We start from the raw sequence: 7,628 nt of genomic DNA, 5'->3' as shown, positions 1-7,628 counted from the left end.
ACTGTTTTTTTCCTTCGACATGCAAATTACATAGACTTGGGTTTAGAATGTATAATTTTTACATTTGTGGATGGTGAAAAACATGGCTCTGCATTAAATCGTGAATATTATAATAGCAGACTTCAGGGTAGAAAGTCTGCTGAAATGGGCAGATCAACGGTAGATGCAACTTCTTGTGGTCAAGTCAGAAGTGATGTTCATTGTGAAAACATCATGTCAATATAACATAAATAGTACCATTTTCAGGAGATGCAAGAACAGAGGGACAGGGGGATGCATGTTCATAAATCTTTAAGGATTGCAGGGCAAGTAGAGAAGCTGATTGAGAAAGTGTGCGAGATATTTGCTTTGAAAATGGGGTTATTGAATTCAAACATAACGGGCATCAAGCTACTACTTTATAGATCAATTGTTATGACTCAGCTGGCGTCCTGTGTGCAATGCCGGGCATGAATACCTTAGAAGAACTTCAAGGCCCTGCAAAACGTACAAATGAGGATTATCAAGAAGGCACCACGGGTGAGGGAATTCATTTAAATGGAGAGAATTCAGGAGCTTGGATTTTTCTTATTGGAGCAGGGAAAGTTCAGTGGGATAGAAACATCGAAAATAGGAGCAGGAGTAGGCCAATTGGCCCTTCGAACCTGCTCCGCTATTCATTATGATCATGGATGATCATCCAACTCAGTAACCTGTTCCCGCTTTCGCCCCATACCCTTTGAAACCGTTAGACCCAAGAGCTGTATCTCACTCCGTCTGGAAAATCATACAATGTTTTGGCATCAACTGCATTCAGTGGTAACGAATTCCACAGGCTCACCATTCTCTGGGTGAAGAAATTTCTCCTTAAATCTGCCCTGAAAGGCTTACCTGTATCCTTAGACTGTGACCCCTGGTTCTGGACTCCCCCAACATCGGGAACATCCTTCCTGCATCTACCCTGTCAAGTCCTGTTAGAATTTTGTGGGCTTCCATGAGATCTCTCCTCACTCTTCTGAACTCCAGCAAATATAATCCTAACCGACTCAATCTCTCCTCATACGTCAGTCCCGCCATCCCAGATCTAACAGTATTCAAAATAATGAGGGGTTATGGTGGAGTAAGAATGCGGAAATTATTTCCTCTCATGAATACGTTTGTCATCAGAGATCATGGCCATGATGTTACTGGCCACCAGAGGCGTGATTGGATGCCGGGAGGGGTGGGGAGGGGGCACGGAGAAAAGCGGTGTGTGACAAGGGATTTGGCAGGATGGGGATCCCAGCGCCTCCCCATCGTCCAGTGATCCCGGAGGCAGGATAGGCCGACAACAGCCTTCTCGCCCAATGGCAGATTGATGATCTTCAGTGGCCAATTAAGGGGCAATTATGGGATCATTCCACCGCCGCTGGGATCTTACCAGCAGCGATGTCCTCCACCATATGGAGAGGACACCTTGTAAAACGAAGCATTCTCCCTGTGACCTTGTGGGTGGGATGGGGCGTTGCCTCCTTCATGGCCAATTTGTGACGCACAGAGCACCCTCACCAGGAACCAGTTCATTCCCCGGGACCTCCCTCCACCTGTACCACAAGAAAACCGCCCAGGCCCTCTCACCGGGACCTTGCGTATTGGCTCTGGTGACACCGCCTCACCTACCTCTTCTCTGCGGTTCCAGAGATGGGCCTGGGTCCGAGACATTCTGTAGAACCGGCAGAATAACTAGAAAGTTAGTGAAGAGACATTTCTTCACACTGAGGCTTGTTTAGATCTGGAAAGCACGACCCGAAAGAGTGATGAAATCAGATTCCAGAGGAATTTATAAAGACAATTAAACAAGTGCTTGCAGTGGAATAATTTGCAGGGTTACGAGAAAAAGCTACATATGTGACAATAAATTAGACAGCTCTTTCAAAGGGACGACTCTGACTAAAGTAGCCGAATGGCCTTTCCTGTGCATCTATGAATCTATGATCTGGACGCTAGATCAGTGATTCATTTACTTTTCACACTGTCGCACGTCATTATCCTCGCAGGATAGGCTGGTAGTTGGAACCAAGGTTCATTTTATCCATTAATGGTCACATTTCGTCTCATTGGTGTATTTTACCAGCTTGTAATTCACGGTTCACACAAGTCAAAATCTATTGGTTATTTGGAAGGAAACATTGGTTTCTGCAGAAACTTCTGTCAAAGAATTAATTTCCACAACAGCCAAAGTTTCAGAAGCTGCTGTAAGGAGCTCTTAGTATCTGAGAACAGCGTTCGGGTAATGTTCTGTTCTCATCGCTGTACCCAGCGCCAGAACCATGATGCAAACCTTCCTGACCCTGTCTCTACTGCAGCTTTTGAACTGTAAGTTAAAGATTATTGAATGCATTATGTTATTTACTGATACACTGATTATTATTACAAGATGTATATTATTAATCTAATTATCATCTTGAATACAGAACAAATTCAGGAGATGTAGAAAGTAAATAATGCTTTATACATTTTAATTTTCTTGTGTAGAGTTTAATGAAATATCGGCACTTGTTTATTGCCTTCCACCAGCAGCTCGCACAGAGCAGACAGGCGTTGAAAATCTCATGGGTCGATTTAAGCAGGGTCTGTTAGAAAAAGAGCCACTTCGCTGTTGGAATAGAATATGTCAGTGTCTGAGATCAATTTACGGAAAACGGATCTATTTTATTTACAGTTGTCATTCATTGGGATGGTATGAAATGGATACTGTTTTATATAATTTGTAGTAGTTTCATTTGCTACAAACTTTGGATTGAATGTTTCAATATTAAGTCCTTTCAACTACAAATAGGAATAAACCTCCATTTATATAAAAATGCCTTGCGCTTCTATAGCGCATTTTACGACGTCAGGACATCCCAAAGGGCTTTGCTGTCAATTCGATATTGTTTTGTAGTGTTGTCCATACTGCAATATAGAAAACGTGTTTGCTAATTTACACACAGCAAGCGCCGACAAACAGCAATGTGATAATGACCAGAATACTTTTTGTGTGTGTGACATGTTGATTGAGGGATCAACATTCGCCAGAGCACTGGGGATAATTCCTCCAAATAGTGTACCTGAAAGGGCCGACGGAGCTTAGCTTTAACTTCTCCTCCGATGGAAAGCATTTATGCAGTGCAGCACACCCTCAGTACTGCATTGGACTGGCAGCCGAGATTCTGTGCTCAAGTCTCTGGAATTCGACTTGAACCCACCCTCTCCTGACTCAGAGGCGAGAGTGCTAGCAATTGAGCTATTGCTAACAGTAATATTGTTTTGGTTACAGCAAATGAGTTTGGAATATTCTACATCTAATTAACAGGTATTTTAAATTCCCAGCTGAATTTGTATCGAACACAAAGACTGCAGGAGTTTGTTTTATATTTCCCCCTGTGTTTCTTGTACTGACACAGCCAGCTGGAATTGAAATTCTAATCTGTGTATTTAAAGCGAGCCAAATAGAAGTAGAGCGCCGTCTTTGTTTGAATAGAGTGTATCAGAGTCAGGTGTAAGTTATCTCACTGAGTGTAGATCACCAGTCAAAACTATATCTACTGCCGACATGAACCGCCACATACATTTCTGTCACAGATGTTTCTCAACACAAGTGTTGTCTGCTCTCCTGGTGATACAGTTCATGAAACTAAATATTTTACAATAATTTGTTCAATGTTGAAGTGTTATATTCAATCTATAATAACCACTCAACTGGAGGTGGAACCAATATTTTTCAATTCGTTTTCATGATTAGTATAATTATCAAGAGCACTCTGCAAAAAATGATGTTACTAAAAGTTCCTAAATTGTTGGGGAATTTGCTCTGTATTATTGATCAGTTAGTGATGATCTTCAAAATTAGTATCTTTTACATTAAATTAATTATTCTATTGCCTCCATTTTTTTGTACAGTGCCGAAAGATAGTTAAGTATTCCCAATCACATATTTTCACACAGTGTCATGTTGTGTGTAAAGAGTTTGCGATATTGTTCTTTTTGATTGTTCCAACGGCTCGATATTTGTTGTTTTATTCCATTGATGATTCCATTCTGTTTCTCACTATTTCCCGTGTGTGTTTGGTTACATTTATTAATCTCTGTCTGTTCCAAACTTTATTGGTTTACAGACAGGCCAGCTTAGTCCCAGTGTTATCAGATACTTTATGTGTTTAACGAATTGTATTTCCGTGAATATTAACTAATTGGATCGTAAAAGCCTGTTTTGTGGATTATTTAAAGAAAATTGTATTCAAGCCACAGAAAAGAGAAACAATGAATTGCACATGACTCCCTATATCCGTTTCTCCAATCGCTAGTTGCTCAGAATCATTTTTAAAAAGCAGGCATGCTTTATGACAAAAAACACTGAGATTCATTGCTATCATATGAAGCGAATATTGAAATAGTTTATCTCATTTGTAGAATTCACGTTGAATACGTATCTTGGGCTGTTGGTTTGATTTTACATTCCATCAATATTAAATTAGAATTAGAATTAGAACACTACAGCGCAGTACAGGCCCTTCGGCCCTCGATGTTGCGTCGACCTGTGAAACCATCTGACCTACACTATTCCATTTTCATCCATATGTCTATCCAATGACCACTTAAATGCCCTGAAAGTTGGCGAGTCTACTACTGTTGCAGGCAGGGCGTTCCACGCCCCTACTGCTCTCTGAGTGAAGAAGCTACCTCTCACATCTGTCCTATATCTATTACCCCTCAACTTAAAGCTATGTCCCCTCGTGTTTGCCATCACCATCCGAGGAAAAAGACTCTCACTATACACCCTATCCAACCCTCTGATTATCTTATATGTCTCTATTAAGTCACCTCTCCTCCTCCTTCTCTCCAACGAAAACAACCTCAAGTCCCTCAGCCTTTCCTCGGAAGACCTTCCCTCCATACCAGGCAACATCCTAGTAAATCTCCTCTGCACCCTTTCCATAGCTTCCACATCCTTCCTATAATGCGGTGACCAGAACTGCATGCAATACTCCAGGTGCGGTCTCACCAGAGTTTTGTACAGCTGCAGCATGACCTCGTGGCTCCGAAACTCGATCCCCCTGCTAATAAAAGCTAACACACCATATGCCTTCTTAACAGCCCTATTAACCTGGGTAGCAACCTTCAGGGAATAATTATCCATTGTTTTTATAATATCTTGCATCTGATTAACACGTCTTCTAAATTGCCAGGTGGGACATGTGCAAAACATTGATTTAAATGCAAAATTGAAAACAAATACTGTGGCAATTTGTTTTCTTTGGTCCTCTGCAGCTCTTGTACCAACACAACTGACTGAAGTTGAAATTCTAAGCAGATTATTTAAACACAGCAATCCAGCAGTAGAAAGTGATCACAGTGAGAATAGAAGGTCTCGGGGTTTGGGTTCGATGGTAATGCAGGGATTATAGAACAGCAGTCAAAGCTAAATCTATTGCTGACTGAAGCCACACGGTCATTTCTGTCCCAGTTATTTCACTGTAGAAGTGCTGTCTGACCCTGTGTGATATACTGAGTGGAACTGAAATGATTTAAATAGTTTGTTCCACGTTCGAGTGTTGTACATGATCTATAAATATTGTATAATATATTAACTGGAGGCAGAACCAATATTATTTCAATTAGCATTAGTTATTACTGTCATTGTGAAGTGCCGTTCCCAAAGATAATGTTAATGAATATTCCAAAATCTCCGGACGATTTTCCATTTGTTATTGTTTACTTAATGATGACCTTGAACTTTAGAACTTTGAATTATAAATTCTCAACTTATTTCACATATTCATATGGACAGCGTCAAGTAATAATTAATGTGACAAAGTCTCCTTCCACATGCTCCTTTTATGTAAAACATCGTGAAGTGTTTAATGAGATATCATGAATAGTCTCCTTCCACCAGCTCGATATTTTTGCGCAGCTTTTCGGTGGATGATTCGATTCAGTTTCTCACTGTTTCCAGTGCGGGTTTGGTGACATTTGTTAATGTCTATCGACAGCAAATGCTGGTTCACGACAAGGAAACGCTCCCTTAATGTTATTACAGACTTCCATGATTAATTTTCTTTTGGTTTTGTAAAAGGGATTGCATTCTGAAATTCTGATTCTGAGGGTAATTTAAGAATATTTTCTGTAAGCCATAGAACAGAGAGAAAGTATGAAATCTATCTGACTCCCTGAATCTTTTTTTTAGCTATTGGCCCCAGATCAATATCAATTTCTAGGGAATGTGCATATTTATTTTGATTTGTCATTTATTGAAGTCGTAAAAGTGAATATTGAAACAGTTTCCTTAATTTATAAGTTTGTCATTGAATACTTTCTGTCCTGTTTGATTTTAAGTTCATCAAATTCAAATAAGGAACTGTTATCCATTTTTGTCGCCTGCAGCAAAAACGAATCTAATATTTGTCATCTGATTAATATTTAATTGCATTTCCAGAGATAATTTGAGTTAAATTTTGTTTTATTACCAAAATCGAACAGAAATGCAGCAAGAGTCGGTTTTATATTGTTTCCTGTGGATCTCGGATGGACGCAGCAGACTGGAGTTAAAATTCTAATCAGACGTTTAAAACGGAGACTCCTGGAAGTAGAAAGTAGTCAGTGTTTCAATCGAGTGTATGGGAGTCAGAACTGCAGAATACCGGGATCTGCATCCAGTCGACCCATCCCACATTGAGATTTCTGTCCCCGGAATTTCTCTGTGAAGTGCCATCAGCTGGAGAGAATTAGATTAAATAGTTTGTGCAGCATTTGGAATATTCAGAAAGGACAATAAATATTGTATAATAAATTAGCTGGAGGTGGAATCCATATTGCTTCATTTGTACTGATTATTAATAGAGTTATCAATTACACCCTCCAAAAATTATGCTACTGGTTTCGGGGGATTTGGCGTATGAACAATCTTATTTCGTCACCGACAATCTTCAAAACTATGTCTTTTGACATTAAATCATGATTTCGATTTCATACATTTATATGCACGGTGTTGTGTAATAATTAGTGTTTCTCAGTCTCTTTCTACATGATTCATACATTTGATGTAGTATTTAATATCCAGACGTATTTCTGAATCTCTTTCCACATGTCCCATACTTTGTATATGGTGCGATGCTGTGTTTAATGAAAGATCCGGAGTTGTTTCCCAATCTCTGGGAAAAGGTGGGAAACTTGAGCTGGGGCAGGAGATCATCCATGATCTTATTGAACGGCGGAGTAGTCCGGGTAGGCAGCATGGCCTAATCCTACTCCTATTGAATACTTTAATGTCCTTCTACATGTGCCATACTCTTGTCACCTTGTGGAACATATCCTGAATTTGTTTAAATTCAACAGACAGTACCCAGAGTAATTTGTCTCGGTCCTGCAAATGTTCGATGCGTCTTTGGTTATTTCGAACCGTGGTAACGTTTCTTCAGACACTAGTTGATGTGTTATGGAGATAGATGGCTAAACGTTACTGATAATAGTATTGACACACAGAATCCGGATTGTTTGATATGAGTTCCTTCTGTCCGGTGCTTTACTTGTGAGTGTAAGCTACAATAACTGTAATTCTATCACTGAATTTGCTTCTGAAATCCACAAGAGCTCATTTAATTGTGGAAGTAGTTCAAATAGTTTGATATAAT

Source organism: Heterodontus francisci, unplaced genomic scaffold, assembly GCF_036365525.1.
Source record: "Heterodontus francisci isolate sHetFra1 unplaced genomic scaffold, sHetFra1.hap1 HAP1_SCAFFOLD_208, whole genome shotgun sequence".
In the NCBI taxonomy this organism is placed as follows: Eukaryota; Metazoa; Chordata; class Chondrichthyes; order Heterodontiformes; family Heterodontidae; genus Heterodontus; species Heterodontus francisci.
Note: the sequence above shows the minus strand (reverse complement) of the source record.